Below are 8,860 nucleotides of genomic sequence, written 5' to 3'. Positions count from 1 at the left end.
TGACAGAAGTGTTTCAGCTGACAGCCAGCACTCCCTCACATCCAAGTTTTGGGGTTTTGGATTCCTGCCTGTAAGGTAGAAAAGAAAAGCTTGAATCACCTCAGGTAAAAAGCAGAATTGCTCCTGACTCTCCTGCTTTGAAGGTACATCCTTTAAAATTATTAGATAAAAGCCTAGACAGTGATGCAAGGAAAAAAATCATTTTTCCTGGTTGTGTTTTAGAAGAGGGAACTCTGTGCTTGGAATGGAAGAAGCCTTCAGGTGGATGCCTGATATTTCACTGATTTGTTTTTTTGGTGACCTTAGGGATTAGTGAGAATTTTAGCAGCACCTGAAGTTGTCAGTTTTTGGAAAATGCTCCTTCTGGCATAAACCTGGCTATAAGCATGGGGAAAGCCTGTCCTGCTCCAGAGACTGCACATGGTTGTGTTGCAGCTTTCCAGTGACCCCAAAGAGGAGCTGTAAGTGCACACTTCCAACTGTTTTCCATGCCTACTCCTTGTTACATGCTAAACTAAACTCTGACTTTAGTTGTTACACAAAGAGTAATTATTCCACACCCTCATCAGTCTTGACAAAGAAATTCAAGATTGGGTGTCCTTATGGTTTCCTCTTGAGGATCTAGCCAAGCTCATGAGCACTGTCTTTGTCCCCAGATGCCCTTGGCAGTCCTCTTTAGGGACCTCTTCTTCACTCACCTGTAGTGTGGCAACAGCTCCCTGGAGAGGCACAGGCACTTCCAGAGCTTCAGCTGGCCTGTTCTGGGCACCTTCCTTATCATTAAATTAACTGCCTGCCAAAAATGCCTGTTGCTCTCCACTGCCTGTAAAAGGTGAGAAGTTGAGATGCAATCAGATTAACTGAGCACACTTGATATAACTTCCCTGAGAGCTTTCCTGCAGCAGTTTGAGGAGAAATGGCAGAAAAACTGATGCAAGACTTTGTCACCTTCTTTCTCTTAGGTACAGTACCCAGGAGGCAGGGAAAAGGAACAGTGAAGGAACAGCAGTGGGGGGTGTGTGATTGACTTGATCCCTTGGCTGCTTTTGGTGTTTAGATAAGTCACGTTTGTTGTATCTTTTGCCTGGATGAGCTCATAAGTGCAAATCCTTGCAGCTTCAAATGTGTCCATTCATTATTGAACAGGAAAGGGTAGTGGAGCACTTCTGTCAGAGGCTGGAAATCATAAAAGACATAAGTGATGGTCGTAAAAACCAAGCTGTTATCAGAGGAAGAAGGGTGGTGGAGGGGAGGAAGGCAACCCTCCTGCATTTATTCCTCTGAGACACAATTAAAACCCTGAACGAAGATTTTCGGAAAGGACCATGTTATTCCCTGTGCTTCATGTGCCACACTCAAAATGAATTATGAATTTGCAACAGAAGCAAAGTCTTTCATCCCAGCTTTAGCTATTTGACTCAAAGTTTAAAACTAATGAGCCCATGGGGCTCCATTCTCCATGTGCAGCATTGCAAGCCAGGGACATCTTGACTGGTGTTGGGCTGGTGCAGATGCTGGGTGAGGGGAGGCAGAGCATCACCTCAGCACGGGGCAGAGATGGGCAAATTCAGGGTTGAGGTGGTTCAGAGGGAGACTGACCACCTGGGATCAGCTGGTAACTGTTCAGAGTTGTTACTACACACCCAGAGGGAATGCCCTCTCTTTCAAAGGCAGGGAATTCATTTTTCATGATGGTTTGGACTTGGCCTTCTTCTTCCCCCTCCCAGAAACTCTTGGACTTGCAATGGAACAGAGCTATTAGAGGTGATTCATGATTTTATAAATAATAAGTGTCTGCCTCAGTTTGGAATATGAAGTAGGTATTTGGAAATTAAAAACCAGCTTTACATAGCAGATACTTTCCATTCCTCTCCCTCAAAAGTAAAAAATAAAAATGTAGGCCTAAAGTTTGTAAAGATTCAAATTACCCATGAAAAATGGATGGTGCCTTTCTTCAGCTAAAAGAGTTCCCCTCTGTCAACTTAAACACACTTTTATTTAATGTATTTAACCAGATCAGCACCCTGGGCAGCCTACAAATGAAACACCAACCACAGAGCTTATGCCTGGAAGCCCTAAGACATCTTTCTCTCTGTTTGATATGACTGACACATCCCATCCTTGGCATAAAATAATCATCATTATGTTTCTAAACAGTCAAGGATTGTAGAATTTAAAATTCCCTGGCTGGAGATGAAGTTTTCTGTTCATTGTAGGAGTTAATGCTTTTTTATTAGAGAAGTTAATGTAATATTGATTTTGTGCAGGGGGAAAATACGCTGCCATATTGCAATAGATACAAAAGGTGAAAAGGCTTCATAAAAAGAGATTAGTATTTTTTATTCATTTAAAAAACATTCCCAGCAAATGTGCAATTGCCCAACATGTGAAAATTTTTTCACGAGGTTAAACATTTTACCCTGTTCTTGCAGCTACAAGTCTTTCTTTCCTTTTCCAAACACACACATAAGAGAAGAGTAATGTTATTCCTCACTATGAAGTGTTAAAGTTAGGTAGCAGCTGTGATGGTATCAGCCAATATGTTGCTTTTAATGATCTCACTCATACATTATGAATGAGGAAATTGCAAGGCAGGAAAACATAGTGAACATAATCTTTAACTGTTCAGCTACTAAAGAGCTTTCTAGCTGAAAGTTACAGTCCCTCTGACTTTCCTGTTTGCAGCAACAACTTGACATCATGCTTGGCTTTACATCATTGTAAACCAGAGATGTAGTCAAACCACAAGGCCTGTTAATAGGTTTTCATGAGATAAAAAACCCTCAAAATCCTACCTTTAGATGCAGGTCCACTTCGCTACACCCCAATAAAATGAACCCATTAATGTCAAAGCAGCATCTTTTCCCACCCCCAATAAAATGAACACATTAATTTCAAAGCAGCATGTTGGTCCACCAGAACTCAGCCTGGCAGGAGATGTACCATGACTTTTGGTACCTGCATTTAGCAAATGGAGGTTCTCTGGAGTGGGCTGCTAAGTTTGCAACTCCTGTTTGAGATTGCACCAGGAAAGAGAGTGCTGAGGGCTCCTCTGTCAGCCACTAGCTCTTCCTTGTTCAGGGCTGGACAAGCCATGCCAGGGATGCTGAAACACCCAGCCTGAGCAGCAGTGCCAGCCAGGCTCCAGTGGATGGGGGCTCCATCCCCACCATGACAGGCTCACAGGGGCTCCCTGGCCCTACATCCTCTTCTCACTGCTCAGGGTTTTGCCTTCACTCACTTTTTCCTCTCTATTTCCTTCCTTGCCCTGGATAACCAGGAGCTGGCTGTAAAGGCATCCCATAAAATGTTCCAGATGATTGCACCATTTGTTCTTTCTTCTTGGACTGATATTTTAGCCCTGATCCCCCAGAGGTGAGAATCAGCTGCAAAATCCTCTAAGGCTGCAGGAAACTGCTGTGCCTTACACCCTGTCCTTCCTGCCTTATCGCTGCCGGATGCGAGGAAGAGATTATTGCTTTCTGCCTCACAACAGCCCTGTGGGTCCCTGAAAACTCTGACATCCTCTCCAGCCAGCCTTCTGGCCCCTGGGCTCTTGGAATGGTTGCTGCTGGCTGGCCCATGCCATGACCTGTTGTCCCATCCCTGGGAGGGTTCAAGGCCAGGTTGGATAAGGTCTGGAGCAAGCTGGTCTAGGGGATGGTGTCCCTGCCATGGCAGGAGGGGTTGGGACTGGATGGTCTTTAAGGTGCTTCCAACCCTTAACATTCTGTGATTCTGTGTCCAACCACAACCACACGTGTGCAGGAGCCCTGAGTGAGCACTGAGGGCTGTCAGTAAATCACAGCCTGACTCCTTGCCTTCAGGCTATTTTGCTACAGCATATACATTCCCAATTCACTTTATAGAAATTAGTCTCTTTCCATCCTTCCACTTTAACAGTTTGCTAAATCTATTGGGATGTATCCCCTTTCTCTCACCTAGGATTGCAACACTCTCCTTGCTCAATTAAGGATTTGGAAGATTTTTGTTTATTTGTATTAATTGCATAACAAAGGCATTTCCCATGTCCTCCAGTTTGGGGGCTGCTAGGGTCAGAGAACAGGGAACACAGAGCTTCTTCCCATGCTCCTCTCATGCTTTTCAGCCAAGGGCAGTGAAGGGGAAGAGAGCAGAGGAAGAAAAAAGGAAAAATAACTCCACCAAGCAAGGAGAAAGCTTGGAAGAAACTTCTGCAGCCTTCAAGCCTGAATTTCCTTTGTGTGAAATCATCTAAAATCAAAGCAGGAATCACAGGGAGAAATGATGCACCCACTGCTTTGCAGGAAATTAAATTAGATCATAATTTCTCTTACTAATTTTAGGAAACCATGACTCTAGATGCCTTTTTGGATTATATTTATATGCAAATATTTTAATGTGGATGATATAGTGAAAGATGGGTATTCATTGCTCTACTAAAAGAAAAAAAAAGAATATTTACTTCTGCTTCAGGAGACAATTTGTATATGGAGGGCAGCCAGAAGGAGAATGTCAGAAATGTTGATTTTATCCCTTGTAGGCAGGTATGCTGAGCCACTCCTGTCTTCACAGCATGGCACACACTCAAGAAGAAAAAGAAAAATGTAATGCAATCACCTCCCAGCAGGGTTCCCTTGTTCTTGGCATAAGGATTAGTGAAGATGGGAAACACAAAGTGCAAAGGAAGAAGAAGGGCAGAAAAGCAGCCCATTGTTCCTTCTGCTGCTGCAGCAGAGCATCCTCACGTGCACCATGTGAGCACCAAATAATACACAGCGTGGCTGGATGCTTGCAAACGTCTGGGGCAACCACCAAATATACACCTGTGTCCTCTCAGACGTGGTTCCTGCTGAGAATGCCTTGCATCAGACCATGTCCTCCCTCCCCACTGACCATTCTCTCCAGCCAGGCAGTGACCCTGCAGGGATGTCTCCTCTCCAGGGCTTCCAGCTGCTGCAGCCAGGACCAGGTCAGCACGGTGCTCCTGAGCTCCTGCTGCAGTCCTGATGCCAAGTGAGCCGGAGAGGAGCACCTGAGCTGGGTTTGTTTAAAGGAGGAGTTTCAGTGGTGCATGGGCAGGCTGTGGGAGGTTCCCTGCTTCAGGTGGGTTCAATCCTTCCTGGAGGCTGAAGAGCAAATAGAGATTGCTTCACGGGGAGCATCTGCCATCAGAACTTTGGGTTGAGATCAGCTCTGAAAGTCAGAAATGTAAGTTTAGGGTTATGCCTTAAAGAAATCCACTCTTGGCCACAACACCCACTCTGTCCTCCTGCTGCTTCCTTGCAGACACGTTGCCTCACAGCCAGTGGCAGTGATCCAAGGCTAGATGTGATAAAGTGTGACCTTCCTTCCTATTCCTCATCACTCTTTCTTTTTTTTTCATTAAATCCCTCTGCCTCCCACTTGCCACTTGGAGTGAGACAATGACTCATTTGTTTATAAATTCATTTACTTATACTTTGCCTTCCCATTCCCTGCTTCTGTATATTTTATGTCTCTACAACTTCCAGAATGAAAATCATCTTTAATTAAGAGGCTTCTTCTAATCTGAACTTTTGACACCTTAATCTTCATTTTTTTTCACCCTCCACTATTACAATTAGATGCCTTCAAGAAGAGACAGTTGACTATACTAATATTTACATATCAGAAAAATTGCAGTGTTTAATTCCTCCTGAAAAAAAAAAATAGTGAAAATCCTTAAATAAAAGACAGAGGCTCTGTAAAAAAGTTTTTCAGTACCACTGCACACCTGTGTTGGATGGACACCCCAAACCAATTTAGGTAGTTTAGTACAGACTCCAGAGGGGATAAAGGGCTGAGCCACTGATGGGCCAAGAACTCCTCCAGGAAACACACAAAGGAACAGAGAGACCCAGTGAGCATCGATGCACGTGAGCTGGGAACACCAATCATGCAATTATCAGATGAACAGAGGGTGGTTTTTCCAAGACTCATTTTTCAAGGAACAAAGAAATTTGTGGGTACAAGAAGTCTCATGCATACTTTTGCCATTGTATGCAATCTGACGACAGGCCAACCACTTAATTCCATAAATACTACAGCCTGAGTGAGCCTTCTCTGAGCTCTCCCTGGCAGGCAGTGTGGCTGCGTGGTGGGGATCTGCCCTGAGCACCTCTCAAGGCTGCTCCTTGAGGCAGAGTGACCTTCTACTAACAACAGGTCTTGGGATTAATCCAGTTCAAGTTCTGTCTAAATTGCAACTGGACTGCAGGCCAGGTGAGTCTCCCCTTGAGCAGGGTTTGATGATCCTGACCTGAGACTGAGATCCTTCCTAGCTGAGGGCACAGTGATCCCTTACTCACAACAGGTCCTCCAGGAGTGACTGACAGCATGTTGAACTCCTACCTGTGAAATCCATGGAGACAATTCCATTAGGAAAAGCCATGCCAAAGTCAGAACAAGATGTACTCTAGCTGCACCTAAGCTCCTTCAGGAGTTTAAAAAGCACAGGATTTCACTCTGAACCTTGTGACTCAACAGGGAGGTCTCACCCTTTTGCATATTTAGTTTCTGTTTAATAATAATTCTAGCTCGATTCTGACTTGATTTTCCTGTGTGTGTTATTTCCATGTAGTAAATAATAAAGTGAGCCTTTCCATCGAACTTTGTTAGTTGCACTTTCAAAATTCATCTTAAACCCACTTTTGCTAATAATACCTGTGGTGGTAATTCTTTAAAGGATTTAAATCATTCATCCATGACAATACCATCCCAACTATTGTCCTTCAGGAGGCTGTGCAGTGCAGACCTCTTGGCCCTGCTGTGTAGATTCCTTGTACTGTAATGACATAGTTAATCAAGAAAATAATCTTTTAAAAAAATCTGCTAAAGGTTTCTCATTACCAATCTTTGGGGTCTTTTGATGGCTGCAGCACATTGCAGTTCATCTGACTGCATTCTCTCTGCCACTTGCTTATGTTTGCTTCTCCTTCACAGGAAAAATAAAATATTTTCTCAGGCTGACAGACAAGGATTCATGTTCTGCTCTTTCAGTAATTTGGAAAATGAAAATATACTGCTCACAGCTTTTTGTTATTTTTAACAGAACTATATTTTATCCTTTCATGTCAGAAGCGAGACAGATTAATGGCTTCTGGAATTTATTTCCAATGCTGATTTTGTTTCCAAAGTTTTGAGAGCAACGAGATGGATCTGCAGTCCTCTCTCCAGTGGGAAAGGGAAGTGGCATCTGTTCCTGCTTTGTCCTCAGAGCTGCCAGTGAGGGTGTCTGGACCAACCATCCATTCTCTGCCAGTGCTTGTAGTCAGCCAGAGGGCCCTTTTCTGCTGATGGAAATGAGAATTGGCCTGAAAGTGCTCTAATATGTGGTAAGGAGCCAATAACCCCTTAGCTTTCTGAAGGAGCAAGAGCATTTTAAATCGTCTTTACTTTGCATGTCCTTTAAAGCTTGTGCAAAGCAAAGCTTAGCTGGACTTAAAGCCCTTGGCCGACTGCTCTGGCCAAACTGGCCAAACTCTGGCCAAACTGCTTTCTGTTGTGCTGGCCATCCATGCATAGACATAGAGCAGGAGTGCTCAGCTTGTGGTTTTCTGTCATAAAGGGATTGCTGTGCTGAGCTTGACACGTGGCCATTCTTCCTTACCAGTGAGCTGCTCCCTCTGCCTGGTCCTGCTGCCAGTGGGAAGATCTGTGCCATGATTACCTGGAACCTTTCCCAACATTTTGGTCAGACATAGGTCTCTGGATGGCATTTTACAGAGCTTTCTGGAGACTGCCAGTCCAGAACCATGATTTTCCAGCTACAGACAGCAGAAAGGCAAAGACAGAGATACCAAAGATATGTCCAGGCAGGTTTCCCAGTGTCCTCAGCCAGGTGAGACCAGAGCATGAGGCTGCACAGAGGGATGAGGGCAGGAGCAAAGGCTGATGCTGCCTGCATTGGAGATGTTGTTTCCCTCCCATCTCTCTGCTGATTACACTTTGCTACAGAAACCAAATCAGATCACAGAATGTTTGCTTCACTGTGTTTTTCTGTGTGAACTGGGGCAGGAAGAAGTGAATACCTGAGCTCCAGAAGAAACTATTTTCACTGAATTTCTGACACAACAGATCCCAAAGCCTCCCTTGCTCCCACAGCAATTTCTGCATTGCCAAAGTTTGTAGCTGAGCTGGGGCATATTTTGTAATTCAGAGTTGATTTAGGTTCTACAGGTGATGGTGAATTCACAACCTCATGAACTGAACTGTTCTAATCAACTCAATGGTTGAAAATTTCTGCCTTATTCTTTACCTGAATTTATCTGTCTTCAGCATCTAGTTACAAAACCTTATGCTATTGTCAGTGAGATTAAGGTGTTCCCTCCACACAGGTACACAGGGCAGCATTAATTTGCCCAGGTTTAGATCCTCATGTGGTCAAAGCAGAGAAATGAAGACTGGCATGATGTGAATCACCTCCCTGAAAACAGATGTCTAGCACAGAGCAGATTAACTACCCTGCAGAAGTGCCTCTTTCTTACAGGCTGGATGGCCAGCTCAATCAAAACTTAAGGGAAGTGCACCTTCACAGACTAGGAGTAGCCACCACTTAATCTGGTAAAGCTACTTGGAGAAAGTTATAGTTAACCTACAGAAGAAAAAAACCACGATGAAACTGATAGAGATGCTGGGCATCAAGAGTACTTCCTAGGATGATTCCACCTTGTTCTTCACTCTGTATGTGCAAATGCTGGCTGATGGCTGGAAATTACTTTCATCTCACTGCAGAGAGTCAGTGCCATGTCCATTTGTCACTTTGGTCCCATATAAGGCTTCAGGTTTAAGCATGTGCAAATTTTGCCTGTTTCCAGCTCTCGGTGTTTTATGGTCACCTGGAATTTATCTTGCTTCACCT

General features: G+C 44.1%; 1 long non-coding RNA gene across 1 annotated transcript; it reads left to right on the top strand.

The window, feature by feature from the left end:
• The first annotated feature begins 5,804 nt into the window (after positions 1 to 5,804).
• LOC146435878 (uncharacterized) lies at positions 5,805 to 8,341 on the top strand. Its single transcript, XR_014852858.1, has 3 exons — positions 5,805 to 6,222; positions 7,137 to 7,334; positions 7,613 to 8,341. It is a non-coding gene; the product is annotated as an uncharacterized LOC146435878 (long non-coding RNA).
• Positions 8,342 to 8,860: the final 519 nt, after the last annotated feature.

The sequence above is a fragment of the Lichenostomus cassidix genome, chromosome 5 (genome assembly GCF_008360975.1).
Source record: "Lichenostomus cassidix isolate B80296 chromosome 5, HeHo_3.0, whole genome shotgun sequence".
In the NCBI taxonomy this organism is placed as follows: domain Eukaryota; kingdom Metazoa; phylum Chordata; class Aves; order Passeriformes; family Meliphagidae; genus Lichenostomus; species Lichenostomus cassidix.
Note: the sequence above shows the minus strand (reverse complement) of the source record. Positions and strands in the feature narration are given on the sequence as shown.